Source organism: Neofelis nebulosa, chromosome 2, assembly GCF_028018385.1.
Source record: "Neofelis nebulosa isolate mNeoNeb1 chromosome 2, mNeoNeb1.pri, whole genome shotgun sequence".
NCBI lineage: Eukaryota > Metazoa > Chordata > Mammalia > Carnivora > Felidae > Neofelis > Neofelis nebulosa.
Genome location: NC_080783.1, coordinates 54,930,691 through 54,945,860, shown reverse-complemented (window position 1 = coordinate 54,945,860; position 15,170 = coordinate 54,930,691). Strand labels below are relative to the sequence as shown.

The window sequence follows — 15,170 nt, the reverse complement described above, 5'->3', positions numbered from 1 at the left end:
AAACCAGGTTCTTTGAAAAGATCAACAAAACTGATGAACCACGGGGTGCCTATGTGGCTCAGTCAGTTGAGCATTCGACTTCAACTCAAGTAATGATCTCACGGTTTACAAGTTCGAGTCTTGCTTTGGGTTCACTGCTGTTAGTGCAGAGCCCACTCTGGATCCTCTGTTCCTCTCTCTCACTTTCCCTCCCTTCTTCCCACCCTCCCTCCCTCTCTTTGTTTCCCTCTCTCTCTCTCTCTCTCTCTCTCTTTCCCTTTCTCAAAAAAAAAAACATTTAAAAAAATCTGATAAACCTCTAGCAAGACTCACTATAAAAATGGAGAGAGAGAGAGAACCCAAATAAACAATATTACTAATGAAAGAGGAGAAATAATAAGCAACACCAAAGAAATACAATTGTAACATAGTATTATGAAAAGCTATATGCCAACAAATTGGACAACTTAGAAGAAATGGCTAAATTCCTAGAAACATATAACCTACCAAAACTAAAGCAGGAAGACATAGAAAATTTGAATAGATGGATCACCAGCAATGAAATTGAATCAGTAATCAGAAAACTCCCCCAGACCAAAAGTCCAGGACCAGGCAGCTTCACAGGCAAACTTTACCAAACATTTAAAGAAGAGTTAATACCCATTCTTCTCAAACTATTACAAAAAATACAAAAGGAAGGAAAATTCCAAGTTCATTCTATGAGGCCAGTATCACCTTGATACCAAAATCAGATAAAGATACCATAAGAAAAGAGACTACAGGCCAATATCTCTCATGAATGTAGATGCAGAAATCCTCAACAAAATATTAGAAAATCAAATCCAACAATATATTAAAAATCATACATTACAATAAAGTGGGATTTATTCCTGGGATGCAAGGGTGGCTTAATGTTTTTATAATAATCAACATGATATGTTACATCAATAAGAGAAAGGATAGAAACCATATGATCATTTCAACAGATGGAGAAAAAGCATTTGACAAACTACATCATTCATGTTTATCATTCATGATAAACACCCTCAACAAAGCAGGTCTGGAGGGAACATATCTCAACATAATATAGGTATAGAAAAAACCCACAGCCAACATCTTATCCAATGGTGAAAAACTGAGAGCTCCCCCTAAGGTCAGGAACAAGACAAATGTCATGCATATCATGAAAAATGTCATCATTTTAATTCAACATAGTATTGGAAGTCCTAGTCACAGGAATTAGACAATATAAATAAATAAAAGGCATCCAAACAGGTAAGGAAGAAATAAAACTCTTATGATTTGCAAATGACATGATAATATATATAGAAAACCCTAGAGACTCCATCAGAAAACTACTAGAACTGATAAAAGAATTCAGTAAAGTCACAGGATACAAAATTAATGTACAGAAATCCATTGAATTCCTGTACACTAATAATGAAGCAGCAGAAAGTGCAATTAAGAAAACAATCCCATTTACAGTTGCACCAAAAATAATAAAATATCTAGGAATAAACTTAACCAAAGAGGTAAAAGACTTCTACTCTGAAAACTATAAAACACTGATGTAAGAAATTCAAGATGCCACAAAGATGGAAGAACAAATACTGTTAAAATGTCTATACTACCCAAAGTAATCTACATGTTTAATGCAATCCCTATCAAAATACCACCAGCATTTTTCACAGAACTAGAACAAACTATCCTAAAATTTGTATGAAACCACAAAAGATCTCAAATAGCCAAAACAATCTTAAGAAAGAAAAACAAAACAAAAAGAAAGAAAACACAATTCCAGACTTCAAGTTATATTACAAAGCTATAGTAATTAAAACTGTATGGTACTGGCACATAAATAGACACATAGGTCAATAGAATAGGACAGAAAACCCAGAAGTAAACCCACAGTTATATGGTCAACTAATCTTTGACAAAGGAAGAATGAATATACAATGGGAAAAAGACAATCTCTTCAACAAATGATGCTGGGAAAACTGGACAGCCACATGTAAAAGAATGAAATTGGACCACTTTCTTTCACTGTACACAAAAATAAACACAAAATGGATTAAAGACCTAAATATGAGACTGGAAACCATAAAAATCCTTGAAGAAAGCACAGAAAGTAATCTTTCTGACATCAGCTACAGCAACATTTTTCTAGATATGTCTCCTGTGGCAAGGGAAATATAAGCAAAAACAAACTATTGAGACTATATCAAAATAAAAAGCTTTTGCTCAGCAAAGGAAACAATTAACGAAACTAAAAAGGCAACGTACAGAATGGGAAAAGATATTTGTAAATGACATACCCAATAGAGTTATTATTCAAAGTATATAAAGAACTGATACAACTCAAAACCCAAAAACAACCCAGTTTAAAAATGTGCAGAAGACCTGAACAGACATTTCTCCAAAGAAGACATACAGAGAGCCAACAGACACATGAAAAGATACTCAATGTCACTCATCATCATGGAAATGCAAATCAAAACTACAATAAAATATCACCTCACACTTGTCAGAATGGCTAAAATCAAAACCACAAGAAACAAAAAATTTTGGCAAGGATGTGGAGAAAAGGAATCCTCTCACATTGTTCGTGGGAATACAAATTAGTACAACCATTGTGGAAAACAGTATACAAGTTCCTCAAAATATTAAAAATATAACTACCTTACAATCCAGGAATCTCACCACCCAAAAAATACAAAAACACTAATTCAAAGGGATATATGCACCCCTATGTTTATTGCAGCATTATTTACAATAGCCAAACTAGGGAAGCAGCGCAAGTGTCCATCGATAGATTAATGGATAAAGAAGATGCAGTATATATACACAATGGAATATTATTCATCAAATATAATGATGTCTTGCCATTTGCAACAATATGGATTGAACTAGATAACATAATGCTAAGCGAAATAAGTCAGAAAAAGACAAATACCACATGGTCTCACTCATATGTGAAATTTAGGAAACAAATGAGCAAAGGAAAAAAAAGGGAGAGAGAGGCAGGTCAAGAAACAGACTTCTAACTACAGAGAACAAACTGATGGTTACCAAAAGGGAGGTGGGGAGGGGGATAGGGGAAATAGGGGGTGAGGATTAAAAAGTACATTTATCATGTTGAAAAAAATAAAATAATAAAAATGCATTTAAAATTGATGGTAAATAACAAGTAGTCATGAAAAGCTAAAAGAAAAATTAAATTAAATTAAAAAATAAATAAGACCACGGGGCTATCATTAAGAATACATGGAGGGGGAGGGGTACAGAGACACGGGTGCAGAAGCAAGCACAGCGATTCGTGAGGAGGCTACTGCAATGAGCTTGGCAAACATGCAAGTGGCTCAGTCCCCAGGACAGTGGTGGAGATGGTGAAAAATGATAGGATTCTGGAGCTATTTAGAAGATACAGCCCAGGTGATTTCCTCTAGGAAGTGAAGACTCTTTTGATCTAAGTAGCTGCAAGGATTGAGTTGCCTTTAAGGTGAGGGAACCAGGTGGAAGAGATTTGAGTGGGAATTCTGTTCATGAGACCCTGTTGACCCTGTCTCTCTGGAAAGGCTGTGCTTAGGCTCCTCAGTACTCACCACCGACCTTTGCCTGCACAGGCACGCACACACACACACACACACACACACACACACACACACACACATACACACTCATATATGCACACTCACACACTCTCACCCACACATTCACATACACACTCATGCACTCTTACATATACACACATACACTCACACACTCCTATCCCATTAGCAAATGCTCTCATGGATTCTTCCCAAATAAGCTCCAAGCCTCTTCAGTGAGAACAGCCTATTCAAAAGGGCTATGAAGAAAAGAGGCTTAAAGTTGCCTATAAGAAAAATAAGATCACAAATCTAAAGTAGCAAGAAGAAACCAAATACCCAGTATTTTCCAGATATATTTACAAATGTGCAGACATGTGTGTAATATACACAGCCAGTGGCTCTTCTTGTTCCTGGAATGCAGAGAAGCAAAATGACTGCACAAGCCAACTGTTGTGTAAGGTAATGCTGCACAGCAATCCCAGATTGCAGGAACATCTTACAGAAATGGTTTGAAGCCCGTAACATGTGTCCTTGAACATTCAGTGTTTGAAAGTGCTGGTTACTGATAGGCAAGAAGTGACAGTATTTTTCAAGATGTGAGTGTCTGGGTAGAACATCTATACTATACATACAGTGACATCAGATACTGTGATCATGTTAGCATGACAGTTCATACAAAAGGAGAGGTGCCTAACCCTATCTGAATACTCCCTATGAGCTCCCTTGTGAGTAGTTTCTTTAAATCTTTCTCAGGGACTTACTGTACACATGAATGAGAATCTTTAAGTATCTTTATCACTTACATATTGAATCTTAAAAAACAGAAAGAAAGAAAGTCAAATTCAGAAAAAGAGTAGAAAAGTGGATGCCAGGGGCTGGGGGCTGGGAAAATAGGGAATGGTTGGTAAAAGAGGTGGCAAACTTTCAGTTATAAGATGAGTAAGGTCTGAAGATCTAATGTATAACATGGTGATTATAGTGGATAACACTGTTGTATAATTGCAATTCCCTAAGAGGGTGGAACTTAACTGTTTTCATACACACGAAAAGATAAATACGTGAGGTGATGGATGTGTTAATTGTTATGGGAGCAATCTTTTCACAGTGTATACATATATCAAATCATCAAGATGTACACTTTAAATATCTTCCAATTATATGTGTCAATTATATCTCAACAAGCTGAAAAAGGAAAAAATGATTCAAATCTCCAGATTCACAATGCAGGGGATCTCTGTATTACAAATACCAGGTTTACAAAGAATTCCCCCTGCACACCCTTTCTGTGCCTGTAATGCCCTATTACCATCATAGGACATGCTATTTTTCAGCTTCAGAAGATAACGTGGCATTTGGGACCAAAGGGTGTCATGCTAAGTGAAATAAGTCAGACAAAGAAAGACAAATGCCACATGATTTCACTTACAGGTAGCATCTCAAAAACAAAACAAATGATTAAATGAACAAACAAGAACAGAACACAGAAACAAACTCAGGAAATATAGAAAACAAACTGGTGGTTGCCAGAAGAGACAAGGGTGGGGGATGAGCAAAATAAGTCAAGGGAATCAAGAGGGATAAACTTCCAAGAAAAAAAAAGGGGAAAAAAGATGACAAAGAAACACTTTACTTTTAAGAGTAGGTAGAACTTAGGGGTGCCTGGGTGGCTCAGTCAGTTAAGCCTCTGAATTTGGCTCAGGTCACAGTCTCATGGTTTGTGAGTTTGAGCCCCTTGTCAGGCTCTGTGCTAACAGCTCAGGTTCTGGAGCCTGCTTTGGGTTCTGTGTCTCCCTCTCTCTCGCCCTCCTCAACTAGCACTCTTTCTCTCAAAAATGAATAAATGTTTTTAAAAAAAATTTAAAAAAATAGCAAGTAGAAGTTAGAGGCAGCGTTGGGTTTGGCCATTCTGCAAATCACCTCACTTTTCAACATTGCCTGAAATTCCACTCTTGTGTTTAGATTAATAAACATTTACTTTAAAAAATTAGAGATGGGATGGGGTGGTGGAAAATTTTAAGAAGAAGAAAAACAAAAGTCATGGATTGTTAAGAAGGTGGCAGACATTCACACATTAGTGTAGATCAGATTTCTTTCCTTCTAACACTGCATCCATCTTTCACAAAGTTTTGACCATTATTTCTCTGTTGCTTTAGAATCAAGTCTTCCTATCAAATTATGTTTAGTCCATAATTATGTAGTAGAGAGAATGACTCATGACCTCCCAGCCAAACTGAAAGTCACTTACAAACCACAGCAATTTAGAAGTCTGGCAAGGGCCAACATGGGGTAACATGTTGCCGCCAGCTTTGTTTCTAATAGAGTCATCTACTGACCCAACAAATGCTAGGTGTCCCAGACTCCTCTACTGGATGCTTCAGGAAATTCATAAATGAATATGTCATGGCCTTGTTTTAGAGAAATTCACAGCCGTGGAGAAATTAAACATGTGGAGATACCAGACATGTGAACAACTGAAATGCCAGCAAGGATGGAAAAGTTGCTTTAATTAAACAATAAGCAATGCTCTGTGAGAAAAAGAAGGGAGGGGTGCCTGGGTGGCTCAGGTAGTTAAATGTCTGACTTCAGCTCAGGTCATGATCTCACAGTTCGTGGGTTCAAGCCCCACATCCGGCTCTGAGCTGAGAGCAATGAGCCTGCTTGGGATTGTCTTTCTCCCTCTCTCTCTGCCCCTCCCCCACTTGCTCTCTCTCTCTCACAATAAATAAAAATAAACTTAAAAAAATAATAGAAGGGAAAGGCAAGTGCTGGGAGTATCCAAGAGCTTCCCAGAGAAGGAGTCTGGATACACTGTGTCCCAAGGTCATCGGGCTAAGATTTGCATAGGGCTCACTGTCTAGGCTAGAATGGAGACAGAGCTTTAGATAGACCCTCTCTGCCCCATGTGCTGACCTCAAAATATTGTCTAGACACCCTAAATGTGAATGCTACTCTCTCTGTTTTGCTTCTGGGCTAACTTCTGTGGGGCCCAATCTTGAATTACATACCGAAGTCTGTTTACAGCTTCTGTCTCCACTTAGCTTTTCTGACTAAGGCGTTTAACACTTGCCCCTGGTTTCATTTTTGAAGCACACTCTGTGTTCATTCTCCTCCTCTTCCTCTTTGGTAACCAAGCTGACCTCAGGCTATGCCTATTTTTTTTACCTTCACTCTTCCCATGTCAACTCCAACACTATCACTTGCAATTAACTTTGAAAAAGAAGAAGAAAATGAGGGGAAAAACTTGAATGCTGAGAGCACAGACTAAATCAAGACTAAAGGTGAGAACAAATGTGGAAGGCATGGAAATGATAAGAAGGGTCAGCTCCTGGGGCACCTGGGTGGTTCAGTCGGTTAAGTGTCTGACTTTGGCTCAGGTCATGACCTCGCAGTTATGAGTTCGAGCCCCTTGTCGGGCTCTGTGCTGATGGCTCAGAGCCTTGAGCCTGCTTCAGATTCTGTGTCTCCCTTCCTCTCTGCCCCACCCCCGCTTAAGCTCTATCTCTCTCTCTCAAAAATAAACAAACATTTTTTAAAAATTTAAAAAAAAAAGAAGGGTCATTCCTCCTGAGAACAGTGAGGGAAGCACCTGTTCCCAGCCTCTCTCCTGGATTTGTCAAGGGCCATCTTCTCCCTGTGTCTCTTAACATCATCTTTCCTCTGTGCATGTCTGCCTCTGGGTTCAAATGTCCCCTTTTAAAAAGCTATATAGATCTAGGATCCACCCTAATGACCTCATCTTCACTAATTGCTTCTGCCATCACCCTGTTTCCAAAAGAGATCGTATTCTGACATGCTGGGTGTTATGACTTCAACATAGGAATGTTGGGAAAGACAATTCAAGCCATGACAGTAGCCAAGGAAAAAGTGGAATAGTATCTTAAGGGTTGAGCAGCAGTGTTTTGTTTTTGATTTTGTGACACTAAAATGTAATTGAGAGAAGATAGGAATGGGTGACTGAAAAATGAGGTATTAAGAAGAGAGACTCAAACTGAAGAGATGGAAAAGGTGGGACCTAGAACAGTGGACAGAGGCTTAGATTTGGAAACGAGGGGATTTGGAAAAGAGGTGAAAATTTCAGACAACAAGGGCAGAGAAGAAAAGAGTCAAGCAATTTTACCTTTTGTGGCTGAGTGACTCTGAGGTTAAGCAAAGCCTGTCCGGGAGCTTTAAAAGAGGATAAAAGTTTGTACTGGTTATTATGGAGAACAGAGCAGGGAGTTAACAGATGATAAATAAAGGAATTCATGGGGCGCCTGGGTGGCTCAGTCAGTTAAGTGTCTGACTTCAGCTCAGCTCGGAGCCTGGAGCCTGCTTAGGATTCTGTGTCTCCCTCTCTCTCTCTCTCTCTCTCTCTCTCTGCCCTTCCCCACTTGTGTGCATGCACTCTCTCTGTCTCTCTCTCAAAAAAAAAAAACACATTTAAAAATAAATAAATAAATAAATAAATAAATAAATAAATAAATAAAGGGATTCATGAGGCTAACTGATAATAAGCCATTTCCTTTTAAATAGATCTAATCAGAAAATTCTGCAAATGTTTCATCTTCTTTCAGAAGTAGAAACAGAGAAAATGAGTGATTGAGTTTACTCACAAGTAGCGCTGGTGGCCCAGGCTGAAGACTATGAGGAGGGAAGCCAGGAAAAGGCAAAAGGAAAGGGAGTGTGGGGAGAGCAGGGTCAGATGATGCTCTGGAACCAAGTGCGGCCACAGGACTGGGAAGCTGAGGTGAAGGCCTTTGGAATGATGAACATCACAGAGATCTAAGGCCTCAGTATTGAAAGTCTCCAAGTGGATGCCGAAGTGGAATAGAAAGGTTGTAGGGATTTAAGGGGTGAGTGTGTTAAGCCATAAGAAAATGCTTCTCTGGTGTCTGCTTTAAATCGACTCATTTTCGCTATTATGATTATGATAGCAGTATTACCTTGAGTTGTAATAATAGTTTAACTATACAAATCCATGTTTTGTGGAAATTTTATTTAAGGGCTAAATGAGGAAGAAGGTGGAGGAGGAAAGGAAGAAAAGGAGAAGAAGGAGGAAGAGGACAGGGAGGAGGAAGGTGGACGGTAGTGGGGGGTAGGAGGAGGGAAAGGAGGAGGGGGAAGGGAGGGGTTGGAAGAAAACGTATAAAGAATTATTGTAAAAGTCATAAGTAAAAAAAGAGGGAGAGGAAACTTTTTCTAAGCCTTTAAACTTAACGAGCTGGTGAAGATTCTGTAAACAAAATGACAGCAGGTAGTTTTAAACCTGGTGATCATGGAATACAATGTTCTTTTTTTCCTTCCTTAACTCACCTCTTTCTTAGATGGGCATAAACATTTCTGAGGGACTTTCTAAATCAAATTTCCCCTAGAAATGAAAGCATATGGTTCACTAAGCTTTAAATTAACCCACAAGTTAAGGCTCCAGTAAGTTTACCAATGTGAAAAAGCCCATCACATTGTAGATTTTCCCAATGCTTACAGGCAAATGCAGTACTATTTATACTTATTTTGCCTGTTAGTAATGAAATTGTTTCTAATTTATGTTCTGTAAAAAGTGACATCTGCTTTTAATTGGGAAGTTCATTAAAAAATCAGACAAGTAAAACAAATTATTCACTAAAATGAAGACAGAGGAATTGAAATGCACTAATGCAGTTGCCTTTACTGTTTGGGGACTCACTTAATTTCTGCCTTGAGACATTTCAGATCCAGACCCCACTTTATTTTTTCCATTACATAAAACATTATAAAAGAAACAAACTCTGCTTCATTTTATACATTTTCCTTGTAATCACCAGAGATGATGTAAGCTGACTCGCTGCAGCAGTATGTTTTATAGTGGTTTTACCATTTTCTCACAGACCTTCAGTGAAAGAATTTGGGGATGTAATGAAAGTTCAAATAGAATAGTCAGCTTCTTTATACAGGTTAATACGTGCCACAATGAGAAGAAAATGATGTATGATATAGGTATATGGTTTAATAACATGTAATCATTAAAAAATATTTAAAATATGCATTTCAATGGAGAAATGCTTATGATTATAATGCTAATTGGAAAACTCACAGTGCATACATACACAATTTTGTATATAAAAACAATACATACACAATTTTGTACATAAAAACATATAGTGTATTATACTCACATACCCAGTTTGGGGATATTCAATTTTATGTATATTTTCTATTTCCTTCCCATTCCCATCCACATCCACACAGTGTGGTTTCACATTTCTTTAGTTTTATGTATTTTCTAATTATTCTAAAATGAAAATGCATTATGTAATCAGAAAAATAAAACAATAAACATAATATTTTTAAAGAGCCGCTTCCTTGTAGTGGCTCTACTGATGATAATTATGCTTTTAAATTATTCAAATAAGCTTACAAGAGATTCTGCTTTACTTTCTTATCTCATAGTTATAAATATTTTGTAACTTTAAACTTGGCTTTTTCCTCTAAATACAGTTTATGTGGGACTTAAGGACAGGTATTTTTTAAGATCCCCAAATAATACTTTTTGAAGGAACTTGAGGCTAAGATCACAAATCCAATTTATGAAATCACTCAGCAACAACTGGAAAATATTTTCAATGACTTGGAAAATCGGATTAGATGATGAATCATGGAAGATGGTTTTAATCTTGAACTGAGGAATGTGAATTCTACTATATGAAAACATTGAAGATGATATTTCTATACATGTCATAATACCAAAGATCATTGTTAGCCAAGGACTTCATAAACAACATATAGTCATATGGAAAATTAAGGAGAATATGGACATACAGGAAATAAATGGGAAAACCTCTAAGTCAGTGCCTCTTAAACTTTAGTGTCAATTCAAATCCTCTGGGGAAATTTGTTAAAATGCAGATTCTGACCCAGAAGGTTTAGTGGTTAGAGTCTGAGATTCTGTATTTCTAAGACTTCCAGATGCTGCTGCTGTCTGTGGGCCACATGTTGAACAACAAGGCTATAAGTCTCCTTTAAGCCTTCAAGATGGGGATTGGAGTGCCTGAATGGCTCAGTCAGTTAAGTATCAGACTCTGGGTTTCAGCTCAGGTCATGATCTCACAGTTTGTGGGATTAAGGCCCACATCAGGCTCTGCATTTACAGCATGGAGCCTGTTGGGGATTGTCTTTCTCTCTCCACCCCCTTCCCCACTTGTGTTCTCTCTCTCTCTCTCTCAAAATAAATAAATATATTTTTTTTAAAAAAGCAAGGCATGATATCCTCAATCTCAAAAGACATTACACTCCACCTAAAGTTGTTCTCATCAAAATTGAAACACTTTCTAAGTGACTTTCCTGTCTTCAGTATCACTCCTTATCATTCTGATTATTCACAGTTTCCAAGGTAATCTTCAAAAATGCAAGTCAGTTTCACCACTACTATACTTGGATGGTACCTCATTGCCCATCATGTCTCTAACCCAAATGCTTACAGGGGCTGGGCACATAATGTGAATGAGGTAAAACAAAGATGGGAGGGGAGGTAGTAATGAGGAATGGTAGGGACTGTGGCAAACTGGAGCGCATATGCCTTCTCTAAAGGAAATAGCTATTACAGGGCTCCAGCCAAGTGTTGTTATGTCTATATGAAAAGGTGAGGCTGATATTACCATATCTCCCAGTTTTTTTAGAAGGAGAAATCTGGATTGCTTTTTTCATAAAAACATAACCATTTTAAGATTGACAAAATTAATTAATTTGATGACCCAAACTACCTAGAATCTCTGAGCACGAGGTTCAGATCTCAGTAGTTTTTCAAAGCCCAGGTGTTTCTAGTATGCATGAACTACAAAGGGTCTGAACTAAACCAAGCTTTGAAGAAACAGAAGAGGATTAATAGCCTACCACAGTGGTATGAGAATTACTTTAAACTGAAAACATCTAAACAATCTGCAGTCACAGAAAGAAATATTACCTAAACTTAAGCAAAGTCTCCTGAAAATATCACTACCATTGACTCTCTTCCCAGAGAATTTCCTAATTGAAAGAAGACTGACTCTTAGTACGAGGAAGTATAAATTCAGCTGCCATAAACTCTCCCACTGGGAAACTTCCAGCCAGGAAGAATACAAACTGCCCATTTCATTTACATCAAAAAGCCCAACAGAACCTTCCATACCCTTCCACTGGGGCCCTCAGCCCCCACCCCCTTTTTGTTAAATTGATATACATAAACCTGAACTTCTGGCTATTCCACAAATTTTCCATTACTGTGATCTCCCATGCATATATGAAAATAAACCTTGTCTTTACTCCTGTTAATCTATTGTCAATTAATTTGTAGGCACCAATCAATGCACACAAATTGGAAAAGTTTTCCTCCCAATAGAAGTTCAAGTTCATTCCTGAAGGCAGTTCTTATATGAACATTATTTCTCATGTATAGGAGAAGGAATGATTATACCTCCTCAAAAGAGATAATAAGGAAGTATTTATTTATATACTATGTTAACACATCCTAAAAACAACTGTGAGCTCCAAAGTTTGAATTCAAGCCTTGGGGAATCAAATTCATATATGAGAAAATCTAGGAGTATGTAAGGCTCTTAACGAAAAGGTGGTTTATAATCATCAATGTCTGCTATTTCTTTATCTGCGACATATGTAAAAGGAAAATATCTTTCTTATTTGGTAAACAAAGTATAATGATTTAATACAATTTACTCATAGTCAAAGATTATAATAAAAATTCCTTTTGTTCAATTATTTCAACACATTCTGAATAAGGTATCATATTTATTAAGAGAAAGGGAGTTTTCTAAATTCCTATTTGAATATAGTCCAGTAAGAAATGATAGAGGCATTTTCAAAATTTATTTAGAAAGAACTTACTGTGTAGACTAACAAGCAATACAGAACAGCTTCCTGCTGTTCAATTTAACTGTGGGGAGCAGAAACACCTACTTTCCCTGTGTTACCAGATTATTTATGAATTTCACTAATAAATCCCCAGCTTGAGGCCTTATTTATACATTAAACCTCCTTTGAAAGAAACATTCCCCCTTCCTTTCCTCATACCCATACCCAAACAAAACTCCAAAATATAATATGCCGGTTCCTGCTTAAGGTCATATAAAATTGGAATCCTTCCCTAAGAACAAGGAATGAGATGGTTGAAAAAGGACACATGAAAACTATTTGAACATTTACACCATTCATGGGGAAAGAAAAACATTTTTGAGCCACTACTAAAATGTGGGTGCTTTCACAAATATTTTTTTAATATGAAATTTATTGTCAAATTGGTTTCCATACAACACCCAGTGCTTATCCCAACAGGTGCCTTCTTCAATACCCATCACCCACCCTTCCCTCCCTCCCATCCCCCATCAACTCTCAGTTTGTTCTCAGTTTTTAAGAGTCTTTTATGCTTTGGCTCCCTCCTTATCTTTTTTTTTCTTCTTCCCCTTCCCACAAATATTTTCTAATTGAGTTTTCACACCTCCTCATTATAGGTGAGGAAGGTAAGGCTAAAAGACATCAAATGCCCCCAAAGTTACACAGTAAGTGACAGCAGAGATTTGAACCGTTTTTAAAATGTGGACATAACCCATTATAACATTAAAATCTATTTTTAGAAAACTTGTTCATCCAGGTAGGAAGAGGGTCAGTCAGTCCAAGGTTGCTAAGGAAAGTATCTAACCGGCAAATGTTGGTAGGTCCTTGCAGAACACTTAACACCGTAAATAAGATTAATTACACAGGGCCCTGAGTTTAGAAGAGCCCCATGCTTGGTTTAATGCTCTGCTGTTGCTGTATTGAAATCTCAGCAATTTATTAAGAAAGGCCTCTACATTCTCACTTTACGGTGGGCCCTACATATTCTGTAGTTGGTCCTTTTTCTAAAGGCCAACAAAGTGAGAAGAAAGTTTACAGATATGAGAACTTTCCTTGAGGAACCAAAAGGTGGTTGGGTCCCAGTGTCAGGAGCATATGTCTTAGAATAGAATAAAGTTAGACACCCTGGCAGGAGATATGCCAGGGGACAACTTTCTGGGTTTGACGCTTTCTTTCTGCACCTACTTGGTCAGTGCTTGTCAACATACCATTTTTGGGACAGAAAATAGTGGCTCCAGTCCAGTTCCCTCAATACAAGAGGGAAGAAATAACATCAAGATGACACTGGAATCTGACCAGGTAGATGGTTACTATATGAGAGATAATCAAACTGATCTGTTTCTTAGCGAGCCCTCTCTAATTCTCACTAAGTGAAAGGGATAGAACTTAACCCTGGGAAATGGGTCTTGAAACAAAGCAGAATTGAAAGTCCAATCAGTGGGAGGTCCTTCAAGGGGTCCCCTTCTTTGTATGTGTCTGGGGTAGAGGGGAAAACCAGGAATGGTTGAACCCTAATTGAAACAACAGAAGCTCTCTGCACTCAAGGGCACCCAGCCCCCCGCCCCCAACTCATCTAGAAGGGGTCAAGTTATACCACTAGCTTTCACTGCCTTACCAGTTAGACCACTAGGTTAGACCACTAGCCTTCCATGCCTTACCAGTCAAAAATTGCTGATATCCCAAGGGAATATTAACTAGAGAAAAATAACATCTGATGAGCACACACAACACACTAAAATACCTGAATCAGAGGAAGTAGAATTAAGGCGCTGGGCAGATCAAACATTTAATATATGATTAAAGTATATCTTAAGATATAAAGAAGAACATTAGATAAATGAAGCAGGACAAAACAATTACAAAGATGAATCAGTGTGAGGCAACGGCATGAAAAATGGAATCGCTGAAGTGAAGAACTTGGCAACAGGGCTGAATAACAGAAGAAGTTCAGTAAAAGTACCCATGAGCTAGAAGGTCAGGCATTAAGAAGGGATAAAGAAATAGCCAATTAAAGTTGTGAAAGATAGAAGTAGAACATTACTATCTATATGAAAGAACTTGTCAAAGTCCTGTAAGAACTGAGGTTATAGGTCAACAAATACTTTCTCCAGACTGTGAGATTTTCCTCAGGGCTGTGAGGAACCATGTATTACAGGGAATATAACTCCAAGTATGTCTAAATTTTGTGAATAAACCACTTTTGTTTTAAAGGAGGCGACAATTCTGTGAAATTCAGGTCATCTCTTCGGCTTAGCATTTAGGGATTTTGATAGAATTTTCACTGAAACAAACTTAAGAGTTTGACACCCAGAGAATAAACTGCCGTTTAGCCTTAACAACAACAAAAAATAATAATAATTTCCTAAACAGATAAACCAATTGCGGAAAAACTTTAAAGAACTTTAAAAAATCATCCCCCGTAATAGTCTTCTGTAATTGAATCTTTTATCGATCAGGCAAATATTCAAACCAAACACATGGGATACCTATGTATACTGCAGTGTTCAGAGAGAAGCCATAAATAAACAAACAAAAGCATCATGATCTCTCTGAGACTTCAGTCCAGATAAATGCAGTCTACTGCTTCCCCTGCCTGTCCCCCCTCCCCATGCCTGCTGCCAATCCCACCCTTCCAAACATGTAAATATTTATTTGGTTTGTCTTCCTTAGTTTCAACCCTTATCTAGTTGTGCTCGCCCATTGTTGTCCAGAGTTTCAAGACTTGCTGTAATCTATAGCTATCAACCACCCAAGATATTAATA

The 15,170-nt window shown here is 37.7% G+C and overlaps 1 protein-coding gene across 6 annotated transcripts in view; it reads right to left on the bottom strand.

Annotated features, from left to right (window-relative positions):
• Positions 1-15,170, bottom strand: part of CCDC141 (coiled-coil domain containing 141) — a 205,962-nt gene that overhangs the window by 104,186 nt on the left and 86,606 nt on the right. The gene's annotated exons all lie outside the window — the stretch shown is intronic.